We start from the raw sequence: 17,332 nt of genomic DNA, 5'->3' as shown, positions 1-17,332 counted from the left end.
TGCATTTCAATTGGCATGTTAAGACGGTACTTTGTGAAGACTAGATGTGCTAGGTAACCAGTGGCAAGAGTGTGGGAACAGGAGGTCATGTGACAACATCCTGGACTATGTCTAGCCAAGGTTGGCAAACACAGATGTGAACAATATGGGTGAGGCCACATTTATGTCCTATTGAGAGCGACAGTTATTGTACACCCATAACTGCTTTGAGCAAGTGGTAGCAGCCTTCCCCTTGAAGCACTGCAGTTTTTTTTTTGGTAAAGGTTGCTTGCACAATGGCATTGGGTAGGGGATTCTGTTTATTTGTTTACTGGGTCATGTCAGAGGACATTAAGAGTCAAAAACATATTCTGGCACTGGAGTTACATTCAGACCAGGGAGACATAACAGCTTCCCTTCCCTGAATGGCATTTGTGAACAATTTTTATGACAATCTGACAGCTTTTATGGACATTTTTCTAATGCAGCTTAGAGGTTTCAAGACTGAATTCAGTTTCATAATTTGGTGGGATTTGCACACTTAACTCTAGTTTGCTTGATTCATACCATGACCACTCAACTACTTTACACATAACATGTCAATACATGTAGCGACTTTCAACCTTGCTACCATTCTAGTAACTCTCCTCTTCACCCTTTCTAAGGCTTTGCCATCCTGCCTAAAGGCTGGTGCCCAGAGTTAACCACAGCGCTCCAGCTGGGGCCAAATCAGTGTTTTATAAAGGTTTCATACAAGTTCCTTGCTTTTCTACTCCTTGCCTCTATTAATAAAGCTAAGAATCCCCTATGCCTTTTTTAACAATAGCTTTCTCACTTGCCCTGTCGCCTTTAAAGGATTATGAATGTTCATTCACATTTAGTTTATATTTCCTCTTCTCGTTGCTTCTTCCAAAGTAAATCTTTTCACACTTCTCTGCATTAAACCTCATCTGCCACATGTCTGCCCATTTCACCAGTCTGTCTACATCCTCCCGAAATCTGTTACTATCCTTCTCATTATTCACCACATCTCCGAGTATTATGTCATCTGCTAACTTTGGAATTAAAAGGGTGGTGGGAACAGATTGAACAGTAGCTTTTAAAGGAGAATTGGATAAATACTTGAAGGAGAAAAAATCTGTTGGGATATGGGGAAGAGGAAGGGAGTGTGACTAACTGGATTTCTCTTTGAGCTTGGTGGCGCAGACTCAATGGGCCAAGTGGCCTCCTTCTGTGCTGTACAATTCTATGACATAGATTTTAACTTACCTGACCTGATGGAAACAGGGGCATTGGTAAAGCACGAGGCACCCAGAAGTCAGGATGCCCCCGTGGGTTGTGGAGTTTAAAATCCAGGTGGGTAGCAGGGTTCAATCAGGAAAGCAGCGATTTCAATAGGCAGGATTGGGCGATCCCCTGGAGGCCGACCAATCCCGGGATCCCAGGGGTGAAGGGAGTCCTCAGCTGAGGGAGGTTGGGGTGGTAGAATCAAAGGCTTGGAAAAGAGATTGGAGGCCAGGGGTTGTAGGGGTGGGACATGGGAGGTGGGAGAGGTCAGAGGCCTGGGCGAAGGTCAGAGGCCTGGAAGGAGGAGGTCACAAACCTCGGGTGGGTGGAGGGGTTGGGGGGTTGTGGGGGGCGGGGGTTGGGGAAAGGCCAAAGGTGGTTCGGGAGAAGAGGGCCTAATCATATGAGTTGCCCAGGTAACCACACTGGATTCAGGAAGTTGGTGTAAAGGCACTCATCTCGTGGATCTGCAGCCCTCACCTGGATGTACCTACTGGGTTTCGCAAGGCTCAGGAAAGCAGACATATATTGTTAAATCGAAATGTAGAATAATAATGGGGCTTGCAACCTCAATATCATATTTCAAGTGCCAATACTCCTCAATTAAAGCCGGAAGTGGGTAGCTTGGAGGCAGGTTTGTGTCAGGATTCTGATTTTTAAGACTCTAACCTCCCACCACCCATGCCACTCCCCAAGCCAACCCAAACTCACCTCTTTATTTTTGGTTAAAACTCTCCCCATTGGTTGTATGCCAGGCATATCCAAGTCCATTAATATACATCAAAAACAGCAATGCTCCTGACACCAATCCCTGGAGGATAACATTGCATAATTGCCTCCAGTTTAATAAACAACTATTCACTGCTACTCCCTGCCTTCCATCCCTTAAACCAATTTCATATCCAGCCAGCCACTGCCTCTTTAATCCCATACACTTCAATTTTACTAAAAATTCTACTGTCAAATGTCTTTGGAAAGTCCACATATACATCATCAACCGTAAACTCATCTCTCTTCTTCCCTTTAAGGGCAAAAGTCACCAAGTCTCCGCAGTGATTGTTGATTAGTTATTGCATGTGTCACTAATCAGGTTTTAATACTCATATCCTGTGGCAAGCAATATATCACAGCACATGGTACCTGAATGTTTGGGACTGATAAGGGTTGGGTCATATGTTGTATTGCTGGTTAAAAGCCATTGTAAAGATTTTACACACAGATCATACTCTATCCAAGACAATATTGTCTGATTTTACACATTGGTTACCAATAATTAAAGTTTATGGCCTGGATTTTGAAGTAGTTGATGATTGGAGCATTTGGATAGTGAATTAGGAGAAACTTAGCAAGGTGCTAATTCTATATTCATTACAAGGAGCAAAACGTGCAAGCCATGATTTATATAGTCAGAAAATGACCTGCAAATCAGCAGGGTGTGTAAAAGCAAGAGGCCATTCTTAGAACCAGAAAACAAACTTCAAAGAATCTCATGCAGCTCAACCAAATTAATAACAATTACACCATCCAGAGTGTAGAAAATTCTTGAGAAATACCTTCAGAGGCATGAATTGGTTTTTGGAAAGAAAGATCAATAACAGTGGCCTAACATAGAATCATAGAATAGTTATAATGCAGAAGGAGGCCATTTGGTCTATCATGTCCACGGGGAGAATTTTCTGCATGTTGGGTGGGCCGGTCGGGAGTGAGTGCGGAGCCGGTCACCACCCGCGATCGGCTGCGAGCTGCCATTTTACCCTTAATTGGCCCGCCCAGTGTGACGCACAGCCAGTAGCATTCAGCCCTACTTGTGCGGGCAGGGGCAGGAGGGAGAGTAAGGCCTGCGCTCTTTCGTGCATGCACGTGAAAAAGAGCAGAAATCCCCCTGAGGCATGGAACTGCCTCAGGGAGATTAAGTACATGAGCTGGGGCATGCTTATGAATTGTGCAAAAATTATTTATTTATTTATTTAATCAAACCTTCAGGAAACCTCATCCCGCCCGTGGATGAGGTTTCCTGAAAAACGTAAAGGCCGCTTGGGCTCTTCGCCTGCCCGCCGACCTTACGGTTGGACGGGCAGCATTGATAACTAACCTAATTGGTTTTTTAATGGCCTTAATAGGCCGTTGACAGTTCGGCCAGTGCGCACCCGCCAAACGTAATATCTAAATGACGCGCGCTGACGTTGGGACACACGCCCGTCGTCACTGTGCGTCATTTTACGTGTCGGCGTGCCAGGCCTGCCCTCACATGCCGACGTCAAAATTCTGGCCCATGGGTCTGCAAGAACAACTCAGCCAGTCCCACGCTTTCCCCATAGCCCATAGTTCTCTCTCTCTTCAGGTACTTATACAATTCCCTTTTGAATGCCCTGATTATCTCTGGTTCCACTGCACTCCTAGACAGTGCGTTCCAGATCCTAACCGTTCACTGCATAAAAAACATTTTCCTCATGACACCTTTGGTTTTTTTTGTTAAGCACCTTAGATTGTCTCTCAACCCTTACGCCAAAGGGAGATGTTTCTCTTCTCTGCTCTGCTCAGACCCTCATAACTTTGAGCACTTCTGTCAAATCTCCTCTCAACCTTCTCTTCTCTGAGGAGAACACCCCCAGCTTCTCCAATCTATCCAGGTAACTGAAGTCCCTCATACCTGGAACTGTTCTCATAATACTCTCTTCTGCACCCCTTCTAAAGCCTCCACATTCTTCTTAACACGTAGTGTCCAGAATTGAACCCAATGCAAAAGCAAAATACTGCAGATACCGGAAATCTGGAATAACAGAAAATGCTGGAAATACTCAGCAGGTCAGGCAGCATCTGTGGAGAGAAACAGAGTTCATGGGCGGGATTTTCCAGTCCTGCCAGTGGCAGGCATCATCGCGGGCGGGACAGGGAAATTTGGAGTGCGGCCAAAAGTCAACTAGCTTTTGGCTGCTCTCCAATTTTCATACCCCGCACATGATGATGCCTGCCGCTGGTGTAAGTGGAAAATCCTGGTCAATGTTTCAGGTCGATGACCTTTCTGAAAGCTCATTGGCCCGAAACATTAACTCTGTTTCTCCCCACAGGTGCTGCCTGACCTGCTGAGTGCTTTCAGCATTTTCTGTTCTTATTTCATACTATATTAGACACATGACTCCATTTGAGGCCAAACTAGAATTTTATAAAGGTTCATCATAACTTCCTGATTTTTATATTCTATGCTTCTATTTATGGAGCCCATATGCTTCTTAACCACTTTCTCAACCTGCCCTGCCACTTTTAACAAATTTTGCTACCCATCCCTGATTGCCCTTGAACTGAGTGGCTTGCTAGGATGTTTCAGAGGGCAGTTAAGAGTCAACCACATTGCTGTGGTTCTGGAGCCACATGTAGGCCAGACCAAGTAAGGGTGGCAGATTTCCTTCTCTAAAGGACATTAGGGAAGCAGATGGGTTTTTACAACAATCGATGATAGTTTCATGATCATCATTACTGAGACCAGCTTTATGTTCCAGGTTTATTAATTGAATTTTAAATTCCATCAGCTGCTATGGTGGGATTTAAACCCATGTCACCAGAACATTAGTCTGGGCCTCTGGATTACAAGTCATTACCACTACACCGCCATCTCCCCTACCATGTTGAGCCCCTTAAGCATTTTATATTTTTCAATGAGATCAACTCTCATTCATCTGAATTGGAGGGTATAGGGATCTAGTCTATTCAATCTCTGCTCACAGGATTACCACCTCATCCCTGGATTCATTCTAGTTAAACTGTGTTGTAATCCCTCAAAGGCAAGTATATCCTCCCTTCAGTAAGGTGACCCAAATTGTACACAGTATTTCAGGTGTGCTCTCACCAAGGATATGTAATTGTAGTAAGACTTTTTTTACTCTCATACCATACTCCAATCTCTTTGTAAAAAAGACAAACATTTCATTTACTGCCTTAATTTGCTTTGTGTACAAGGACACCCTGGTGCCTCTGAATAGCAACATTTCCTGATCTCACCCCATTTTAAAAATATTCTGGTTTTCTGATTTTCTTTCCAAAGTGGATAACTTCATACTTCCCCAAATGATATTCCATCTGCTGAGTTCTTGCCCACTCTCTTAACCTGTCTGTATCCCTTTTCAGCCTCTGTGTGTCTTCCTTACAGTTTATTTTCCTACTTAACTTTGTATCGGTGGCAAACTTTGATACACTACATTTTGCCCTCATCTAAATCATTGATATATTTTGTAAATAGCTGAGGCCCAAGCATTGATCCTTGTGCTACCCTGGTAGTTACAGCCTGCTAACCTGAAAATGACCCATTTATTCCTACTCTCTATTTTCTGCCCATTAACCAATCTTCAATCCATGAACCCTAATCTTGTGAAATAACATCTGAGTGGAGTCTTATCCAGTGCTTTTTGAAAATGCAAATGCATTACATCCAATAGGTTCCCCCTTATCGACACTACTGGTCATGACTGTACGTTAGAGTGTTTGGGACTGTAAAGGTTAATATGGAACTGGGGAAACAGTACCATCCACATTATGATGTAGACAGTCACATGGGAGTAGTGGAATGTAGTGGTGAGTTTGGTAGAAGTCAGCATGAAGATGGCACCTAGTCAGGATTGTATTCTGTATATATGCATATAGTTACGTGTTATTATTAAATAGTTAATGTTCAAGCATACAAGCCTCTAGGCTTCTTCATGAGACAACATACAACAGTATAACATGGTGGCAGCAGGTGAAGGACCTCAAAATCCCTAAGAATGAAGAAGTAGGGAAACTGTAGTCTGACATGAGAGAAGTGCGCCCAACTTGAAGATCTTGAATACACAGCTGGGGATCGCCTAAGAAGCTCCATTACAGATGTGGAAGCTGAAGGGCAGAAGAAAGGACTCCCTGTTGTGCTTAGTCTTTGCTCCACTTTATATTGCCCAGGGTGTCAAGTCCTTACTGAGAGGATCCAAGGGAGCTATGAAACATAACGAAGAAAAGCAAAAGGCCATCACAAAGGCTGCCTATATCCACCTCTGTAACATACAAACATAAGAACATAGGAGCAGGAGTGCCCGTCGAGCCTGCTCCACCATTCAATTAGATCATGGCTGATCATCCACCTCAATGTCACTTTCTTGTGCTATCCCCACATCCCTGGATGTTATTAGTATCCTGAAATCTATCGATTTCTGTCTTGAACGTGCTCAATGATTGAGCTTTCACAACCCTCTGGGGTAGGGAATACCAAAGATTCACCATCCTCTGAGTGAAGAAATTGCTCCTCATCTCTGTCTTCAATGGCCTGCCCCTTACTCTGAGAGTGTGTCCCCTGGTTCTAGACTTACCAGCCAGGGGAATCATCCTATCTACATCTGCCCTGTCATGCCCTGTAAGAATTTTGTAAGTTTCAATGAGATCATCTCTCATTCTTTGAAACGCTAGAGAATACAGACCCAGTTTCCTCAATCACTCTTCATAGGGCAATCCCACCATCCCATATATGCCTCAGCCCATCAGCTGCTAAAACTCTTATCTATGACCTTGCTTGCCTCTGGAAATGCCTATACCAATGTTCTTCTGACCAGTTTTCCATCTTTCAACTCACCCAAATCCCACATCCTATCCTGCATCAAATCCCACTCACCCATCACTCTAGTCCCTGCTGGCAGCCCCGCAACACTTCCAATCTAGCATTCTCACTCTCTTGTTTAAATATCTTCATGGACTAGTCCCTTGGCCCTGCAAACTCCCCCCAACTTCTCTGTTCTTCCAAATCTGGCATTGTGTGCCCTCCTCTATTTGGCCCACCAGCAGCAACTGTACCTTTAGCCATTTAGATCCCACCATCTTGAATTACTTTTACAAACCTGTCCATTTCTCTCTCTTCCTTTAAAAACTATTGCTTTGACAGAACATTTTGTCACTCTCCTAATACATCCTTCTTTGGTTCAGTGTTCATTTTTTTGTCTTGATTATAAATTTTTGAAGCAATTTGGAGCTTGTCTTATTGTTACAGGCTTTTTTAAAAAAAAAAGTATACAAGCTGTGCACAAAATTCCTCAGCCTGTTGCATAGCATCATTACCCGCACTTCAGCATAATATGCCAGCTGGAGACAGTTACATATGTGGATTGAGGACTTCCTATTGATAATCCGACCACCAGATCTTCCATTGAGAGAAGTTTGGAGCCAGGAAGGAGGAAGGTGAACTGCTAGGTGACTTCTCTTGGTTAATTAAAAAAACATTTTCCAATAACTGACAGAAACTAGCAACAAATAAGATATTCCAAGAATAAATCTGGTCATAGTTAATTTACCAACTAATACATGAGATCTTCACTGGCAATAATTCCAACCAGCTACAAGTATAAGTTGGAAACTTTGGCCGTGATCTTCCAGCCCCCTCACAATGGGTGCCCCGCGGCGGGGCTGGTGAGCCATTGAAATCTCCGGAAGATTCCGCTGGCCTGAGGGATTGGGAAACTCCAGCCTTTGAGTCAAAGCACTGATAGGGTAGCAATTATAGATTTTGTGCACACCATCCTGCACTAGATTTCGTGCTGGTGTCTCTGGAGTAGATCTTGAACCTATAACCTACTAACTCAGAGGCAAGACTGCTATCACTGAGCCACGGCTGCCACATCATAATCCACCAATCGGATTGCTTCAAAAGTTGCAGGATATTTGACACAACCATGTTTACATACAGCCAGTATTTTTCAAGTTTAGGAACCAAAATACACTTCGCATTTCCATAAATATGGGAGGGTTTCTTTTGAAAGGGACATTTAATCAGTTAATGAGTCATTTCCGATGCACAATTTAATATTGGCACATGCACTGCATGCTCTATGATTTGATAGATTAGAGCTACATTAATATTAAGGAAGCATCTTATGATTACACTATAGGAAGCAAATTTTCCCTTGATCCAAATGTCTCAATCAAGCTATTACTGGCCAACAAAGTGCAATGCTGTAAATCATCCAAGGCAGAAATGGAATTCAACTAACTCAATTATAGCAACAAATAAGTCATCATCGGTCATGGAATGAGAATCATCAGTTGTTATTACCATTTGTTCCAATGGTTTGAACCCATTTAGAGAATGATAAATTGTTTCTATTAGTTAAAGAAAAATGCATTTTTTTAATGTTTCTTCTTGACAGTTTTTGATTATCCTGGCATTTGCCGTGCTGCCAAAATATGAACCATATTTTAATTTCTATTTTGTATGAAAACTATTTCTGATTTATAGAAAACCACATTAGTTAATGTAGTCAGTAACAGATCCAAGCTTTATCTGAATCCAAATTGAATGACCTTGGACCGCTTGAGATTTTGATGAATTTGCTCACTTTAGCACCATTTGGAATTATGATGACACATCCTGGCCAGTACAGGCAAGTACAGTTATTTGCTGCAGAAGGAGAGTCACTTTAGCCAGTGATACAAGGAGTGCAGGCAGTATAAAGGTGACAGGAAATATCCATACAATTCTATACCTATAACTACAGATGTGTTACAAAGCTTTTTACTTTCTTTAGAGATTAAGTCAGATTTTAAAATGCAGCACCTTACACTGCTACTGCACGAGATGGTTGGAATCTTCCTGATCCCGTGAGGCAGGTTTGGAGGCAGGGCCATGAGGAATTTCATGGAAGTTGTGCTCCTGCCACAGGGAAATCTTCTCGGAGGCAGGTCATCACCAACAAAGGCTACCTACCTGGCAGCAGCACATAGCCAAGCTGTATAAATAATGCCAACCTTGTATAATTAATTGCCCATTTATGAGCTGATGGGGCTGCACTGAGATGTTCCAGGCAGCAGACAGGCCTCCCACTGAAGGCCAAGCCCAGCTGGTGCCTGGTGACAACTTGCCAGTGGCTGGCCTAGGGGGCTCTATAGGCCTCATACACTAACCACCCCACCCCCCCCAACCCCAAGCAGGGCCACAGCCTTCATTGGGCTACAGCTGCAGACACTGGCCATCCCAGTGGAGAGGTTTCCCCTCCACAGAAATGGCCTGAAAGCAGTAGCCACGTTTAATAGATTAAATTGTAACTTCTTCAAGATGGAGTTTTCCTTCCAACAGGGGCACTGTCTCCCTCTGCTGGTGGGGCTGCCATTCTTCCAAGGCTGCAGACCCACAGAGATGACATGCAGCCTCCAGGTCTCAACTGCCAGACTTAATTCAATGATGGACCCAGAGCCAGCCTCTTAATTGGCCCAGGCGGGTGCCCTGACAGGCAGAGTGGGACCTGGATCTGGAAACAGCCCTGATGATGCTCATTGTCTAAGGGCAGAAGATTCTGCCCGATTACCCATTTCATCTATTAACATAGAGCAAAATCTTTTGATTCTCTCTTTGGAAGCCTGCAAAAAGTGAGGTAGAGTGCCACAAGACTGTTACCCAAGAAGGTGTGCTACACTCTCAGGGTCAGGGTTCAGGATGTAGAAATTTGTATCAGGCAATGCCGCATGTTGTATTTTATGCCTCAGAGTTTGCAGAGATAAAACACCAGCTTATGTGCATGTAACAGGAGTTCTATTCAATGCTTTAAAATGTCTGCTCTGTCATGTTTATAGCAGTTTGCCTCAGTTTAGTTTACTTTTCCAAGTGATCATACCTAAACTTAACTAATCATATACACAGTGACCAGTCAAACTGTCAACAGACACACATAATCAAACACCAGAACAATTGAACAGTTTTTGTTCCCAAAACCTAGTTATATTAGAACCATGTTTTGTTGCATTGTTAAAATATTGTTGATACATCTGAGGCCTCCTGCCAGATGATGTTTCTAAATGGGATCAATAACTTGCACAATTAGATAACAGCCTTTTTCCAAAGTAACTGTAATATTCTGATTTTTTTGTAAGTTTACATTTGTTTGGAATTAGAATGCACCAGCCATGATGCAGCGATGATAGCATGTATTGCCTCCATAACATCTCTCCAATCCACCCCTGCCTCAGCTCATGTGCTGCTGAACCCCCATCTTTGCCTTTCTTACCCCTAGACTTGGCTGTCCCAGCACACTCCTGGCTGGCTTCCCACATTCTACCCCCTGTAACCTGAGGTCATCCAAAACTCTGCTGCTTCCTAACTCACACCAAGTCCCATTCACTCGTCACCCCTGATGTTGCTAATCTGGACTGGCACCCCGGTTAAACAACATCTTAAGCTTGTACTCAAATCTTTCAATGGCCTCACCCCTCCCTAACTCCTTACAACTCTCCAAGATATCTGCATTCCTTTAATTCTAACCTCTCATGCGTCCATGTTTTTAATTGCACCACCATTGGTGGCCATGTTTTCAACTCCCAAAACCCGAAGCTCTGGAATTCCCTCCCTGAAGCTCTCCACCTCTCTACCTCTCTTTCTTCCTTTAAGACATCCTTAAAACCTACCTCTTAGTCAAAGCTTTTGGTCATCTGTCCTCATAGCTCCTTATGAAGCTTGGTGTTAAACTTTACTTTATAATGCTCCTTTGAAATGCCTTGGGACCTTTTATGACCTGAAAGGCACACTATAAATATAAGTTGTTGTTGTCACGACTCACTGGGGATAGTGCGCTGTAATATCAAGACCCACTGTTCCCCGAGCCGCGACAAATGTGAAAAGTTTGACCAAACCACCAGATTGCCCCAATTCTACCTAACTGTTTAATTTAGGTTAACAGAAAACGAGCACCAGGTTTGTAAACCAAATAAGTAAATAACTGTTTATTGAACAAGTTGCCTTTAACTAGTGGCAAAAGAAATAAATATGAACTGCTAACTTCTAAAACACACACACACACACACACACACACATAGAAACACAAGATACGCAAAATATGGATTTTAAGGGTGGGATAAAACAGTTCAATCGCACCAATCCAGAGTACAGGATTCGATGGGTTGATTTCCAAATTCCTTTCAGTTCTTGTTATTGACACAAAGTGGTCTTACAGCACTTTCAGTATTTAGTTCACTGGTTGAGAACTTGCTTTTCAATGTCTCTAACAGTGGTTTTCTCCTTTTCCTTTTTACAGGGATTTTCTCAGAGAGAGAGCAGGTTATAGAGATATGAGGAAAAGAGAGTTTAGTTGTTGTCTCTTTGCAGGCCAAGAGCTTTATGCTGCATTGCTACAACACAAAACCCTGGTCATCTGGTCAGGAGCCCATTAAAACGCTGTTGACAGGCAGCTCCCTTCATACAGGACTCCTTTCCGGCACCATCCTGTCTTTCATGGCACACACTGTTCCAGGGCCACAACGTTGTATATATATCTCACCCTGTTCCAGTGGACATATCTTTCAAACTGCAGCCATTGTAATTTTAATTCACAGTCCAACAGAAAATAAAAAGATATGTTCTTTACAACAGTCCAACAGAAATATAAAGATATGTTCCTTAGATTGTTGTGGTTGCGTTGGCTGACTAAAGAGGTGTCCATGGATTTATAGGCAAATTGCAAACATAAACATATCATAAACTTCAGAATTAATTGTGCATTTTTACAAAGTTAAGCCTGTAAGAGCAATCTGGCAAATACTAACTAGTGTGATTACATTTATCAAAATCTTGAGCTCAGAAACTTTATTTTCTGACAACAGCATCAGGTGTTTTTATTAATAGGTGGGTCAGTACTTTGATTTTCGGTGATGCTTCTCTTCCCACTTATATAAAGTTTTCTTTCTTAGTCCATCTTGGTTATTTTCTTTGGCAAACGCAGGATGGATTGTAAAGTTGTAAGTGCCCTAATCCTCTGGCTTTTGTACATGTTGCATTCTTGCTGAAATGCTTTTTTGTCAAGTGAAATTTGTATTAAAGTATTAATAGATTTAATGAAGTGCTGAGAATAGAGAAGTGTGGGAACATTTTCTGTTGAGAGAGTTGATATATTGAAGTGCGATGGTTTTGATCTCAGCTATTAAATCATGATGCTAAGTGGCTAAAGTAGTGAAAATGTCATAGTTATGTCCATTTAAAGAAAAATCATGGTATACTTACTTTCTTAAACACATTTAATATTTTCACAGAACCACAGAATGGCTACAGCACAGAAGGAGGACATTTAGTCCATTGTGTCTATGCTGGCTCTCCAAAGGAGCAATTCACCTCGTGCCATTTCCCTGCCTTCTACCCGGAATACTACACATTCTTTCTTTTCAGATAATAATCTAATTCTTTCTTGAATGCCTCGACTGAACCTGCCTCCACTGGACTCTCAGGCAGTGCATTCCAGATCCTAACCACTTGCTGCATGAAAAACTTTTCCTCATTTCACCATTGCCTCTTTTGCCAATTACCTTAAATCTGTACCCTCTTGTTCCTGATCCTACCATCAGTGGGAACAATTTTCCCCCAAACCCCTCCTGATTTTGAATTGCTCTATCAAATCTCCTCTCAACTTTCTCTTCCCCAAGGAAAACAGTCCCAACTTTTCCATTCTATCTCCATAACTGAAGTTTCTCATCCCTTGAACCATTCTCATGAATCTTTTCTGCACTCTCTCCAATGCCTTCACATGCTTCCTAAAGTGCGGCACCCAGAACAGAATTCAATACTCCAGTTGAGGCCAAACGAGTGTTTAACATACAAGTTTAATGTAATTCCTTGCTTTTGTACTCTATGTTCTTACTAATAAAGCCTAGGATGCTCTCTGTTTTATTAACCAATCTCTCAACCTATCCTGCCACCTTCAATGATTTTACACATATACCCGGGTCCCTCTACTCCTGCACCCCCTTTTGGAATTGTGCCCTTTATTTTATATTGTCTCTTTGTGTTCTTCCTTCCAAAATGAATCATTTCATATTTCCCTGCATTGAATTTCAGCTGCCACTTGTCCACTCGTTCCAGCAAGTCGTCTATGTCCTTTTGAAGTTTCACATTATCCTCCTCACAATTCAGTTTTGTATCATCTGCAAATTTCAAAATTGCCCCATGTACGCCAAGACCTAGGTCATTAATATATATCAGGATAAGCAGAGGTCCTAACACTGACCTTTTTTGAACAAGGATGTAACATTTAAATTCTGTTGTATTATGGCACCACCCCTGTGTCTAAGGAAGACTGGAAAATTATTTCCAGTGCCTCTACAATTTCCACTCTCACTTTCTTCAGCTGTACTTCATCCAGACCTGGTGTCTTATCAACTCTCAAGGGCAATTAGGGATAGGCAATAAATGCAGCCTAGGTAGCGACATCCACATCCCATAAATGATTAAAGAAAAACTTTAAGTAGACAGCATATCCAATATGTAATGACCTTGGTGTACCGGACAGGTTTCTTAGTTGAAAAAGATAACTTTATTACAGAGCTCTTTTGGAAGCTACAAGCTTGAAACAGGTCCACGACTAGAAAACTTCATCCCCAAGATTGCCCGTTTAGAATGTGTATCGATGATCAATGAAAACATGGTACCTAAAAATGGACCTACTTGGTCTGTATGTAGTCTAACCCAGGGTCAAACAGGCCACTCCCACAGATGCAGTGGAGCTGAAATGGGCAACTTCTGTTGTTGCTGACACTGGAGACAGTGCTTGACCATGCTTTCAATGTCCCTGTCTATGCTTGGCCACCAGACATAGCTTCACGCAAGCATCTTCATCTTCGAAATGCCTGGATGCACACTATGAAGCTCTGTCAAGAGTGGTTCTCTTCCTTGCAAAGGGCTAATGACTCTTGATCCCCACAACAACATTCAATCCTGACAACTTAACTCTATTTTATGGGCATGGAATGGCCTTAACTTTTCAGACAGGTGAATTCGACGATCCTTGCAATACCTGGTCTTGGGCTTTTGACAAAATTGGATCCCGGTTTGTCCAATTGCTTATTTGCTTTGCATACACCAGCGAAGAGTCCAAGAATTTCAATACAAGCACAACTTCTTGTGGTTCTGGAGCATATACAATGTTACCTGGTAACGGAAGACAACTGAATGCATTTGCATTTGCAATATGCACATCAGGACGGTGCATAAAGTTATCCTCATACGCCGATAAAATCAAAGCCTAATGTTGAATTCTTGCTGAGGCTATTGGCGGAATGGCTTTATCCTTACTGAATAAAACCCTTTAGCGATTTATGGCCTGACACAATGGTGAAATGTTGTCCATGCAGGTACTGGTGTAATTTCTTCACTCCAAATATCCCTTTCAAGTTGTGAATAACCCTTCTCGGCTGCAGAGAAGGTTCTGGAGACATTGCCGATTGTCCTTTCAGATACGATTTCCGTCTTTTCTTTTTCTGTTTGCTGCAAAGTTTTGTCTCATCCTTCATTTTGATTTCACAGTCGGCCCAATTTCTCACTGATGAAACCTTAACTAGGTTCAGTTCAGGGTTGAGCTACCCATGGCTTCGTTACCCCCTCACATCTTGGAAAATTCCACGACTTTTCCTTCTACTGCCTCTTTGGTTTCAATCAGCTGATTCTTTGGCTCTTCTGTCCCCTTCTTGTATTTTTTGGCTTCCTCTTGGAAATTGAACATTGTTGAGTATTTTCTGCCAACTGTTTCTTCAGTTTGTTCAGAGTGTCATTACATTTGTTATGTTTCTTTTCATGCTTTTCCAGTGGAACCAACTCTGACCTGAGGGATCCTCGCATCCTGTGAAGGTCCTTCAACTCTCATAACTCATTCCGAAATACACTGTCATATTATAAAAACAAAAAACTACTGCTCCAACAACTCATCGACACCAACACCCATCTAGGACCCTCCACCCCTGCTTGTCCCTCCAACCCCACCCCATCTTCCAATCCCAGCCCCAGCCACGTATTCACTATACCCCCTGACCTTCCCCTCTCCAATGCTGAACGTTCAGTGCTCAGCAAAGGACTTAATTTCATACCCTTACGCCCTCATCTCAATGAATTTCGGGCTCGGCACGATGCTGAACTCTTCTTCCGCCGTCTTCGTCTCCGTGCTCACTTCTTTGGGCAGGAGTCCTCTCCCCGTTCAACGGATCCTTTTACCCACCTCCAATATTCTCCCTCCACCTGGACCCCTCCCTCTGGATTCTTACCTTCTCTTGATCTTTTCATTGAGAACTGTCGGTGTGACATTAGCCGTCTCAATTTCTCTGCTCCTCTCACCCATTCTAACCTGTCTCTCTCTGAACTTACTGCACTCCGTTCTCTCAGGTCCAACCCCAACATTGTCATCAAACCCGCTGACAAGGGTGGTGCTGTTGTTGTCTGGCGCACTGACCTCTACCTTGCGGAGGCTGACTGTCAACTCGCAGACACTTCCTCCTACCTCTCCCTGGACCATGACCCCACCACTGAACATCTAGCCATTGTTTCCAGGACTGTCACTGACCTCATCTCCTCTGGAGATCTTCCTCCCACAGCTTTCAACCTGATAGTCGCCCAACCTCGGACGGCCAGCTTCTACCTCCTACCCAAAATCCACAAACAGAACTGTCCTGGCAGACCGATCGTGTCAGCCTGTTCCTGCCCCACGGAACTCATTTCTCGTTATCTTGACTCCCTTCTCTCTCCCCTTATCCAGTCCCTTCCCACCTACATCCGTGATTCCTCTGACACCTTACGTCACATCAACAATTTCCAGTTCCCTGGCCCCAACCACTTTCTCTTCACCATGGACGTCCAATCCCTCTACACCTCCATCCCCCACCAGGATGGTCTGAGGACCCTTAGCTTCTTCCTTGAACAGAGGCCCGAACAATCTCCTCCACCACTACTCTCCTCCGTCTGGCTGAACTTGTTCTTACACTGAACAATTTCTCCTTTAACTCCTCTCACTTCCTCCAAATAAAAGGTGTGGCTATGGGTACCCGCATGGGCCCCAGCTATGCCTGTCTCTTTATGGGGTATGTGGAACATTCCTTGTTCCAGTCCTACTCCGGCCCCCTCCCACAACTCTTTCTCCGGTACATCGATGATTACTTTGGTGCTGCTTCATGCTCTCGTCGGGACCTGGAAAAATTCATTAATTTTGCTTCCAATCTCCACCCCTCCATCATTTTCACATGGTCCACCTCTGACACTTCCCTTCCCTTCCTTGGCCTCTCTGTCTCAATTTCTGGTGATAGACTGTCCACCAATATCCATTACAAGCCTACCGACTCCCACAGATACCTCAACTACAGCTCCTCACACCCTGCTTCCTGTAAGGACTCCATCCCACTCTCTCAGTTCCTTCGCCTCCGTCGCATCTGTTCTGATGATGCTACCTTCAAAAACAGTTCCTCTGACATGTTCTCCTTCTTCCTTAACCGAGGTTTTCCACTCACGGTCGTTGACAGGGCCCTCAACCGTGTCTGGCCCATCTCCCGTGCATCCGCCCTCACACCTTCTCCTCCCTCCCAGAAACATGATAGGGACCTCCTTGTCCTCACTTATCACCCCACCAGCCTCCGCATTCAAAGGATCATCTTCTGCCATTTCCGCCAACTCCAGCATGATGCCACCACCAAACACATCTTCTCTTCACCTCCCCCCGGCGGCATTCCGTAGGGATCGTTCCCTCCGGGACACCCTGGTCCACTCCTCCATCACCCCCTACTCCTCATCCCCCACCTATGGCACCTCCCCATGCCCACGCAGAAGATGCAACACCTGCCCCTTCACTTCATCTCTCCTCACCGTCCAAGGGCCCAAACACTCCTTTCAAGTGAAGCAGCATTTCACTTGCATTTCCCCTAACTTAGTCTACTGCATTCGTTGCTCCCAATGCGGTCTCCTCTACATTGGAGAGACCAAACGCAGACTGGGCGACCGCTTTGCAGAACACCTGCGGTCTGTCCGCAAGAAAGACCCAAACCTCCCTGTCGCTTGCCATTTTAACACTCCACCCTGCTCTCTTGCCCACATGTCTGTCCTTGGCTTGCTGCATTGTTCCAGTGAAGCCCAACGCAAACTGGAGGAACAGCACCTCATCTTCCGACTAGGCACTTTACAGCCTTCCGGACTGAATATTGAATTCAACAACTTTAGATCTTAAACTCCCTCCCCTATCTCCACCCCCTTTCCGTTTCTTCCCCCTCCCTTTTGTTTTTTCCAATAATTTATATAGATTTTTCTTTTCCCACCTATTTCCCTTATTTTTAAATC

This window comes from Cetorhinus maximus, chromosome 25 (genome assembly GCF_964194155.1).
Source record: "Cetorhinus maximus chromosome 25, sCetMax3.hap1.1, whole genome shotgun sequence".
Taxonomy (NCBI): domain Eukaryota; kingdom Metazoa; phylum Chordata; class Chondrichthyes; order Lamniformes; family Cetorhinidae; genus Cetorhinus; species Cetorhinus maximus.
The sequence above is the reverse complement of the archived record's forward strand: the minus strand, read 5'-3'. Positions refer to the sequence as shown.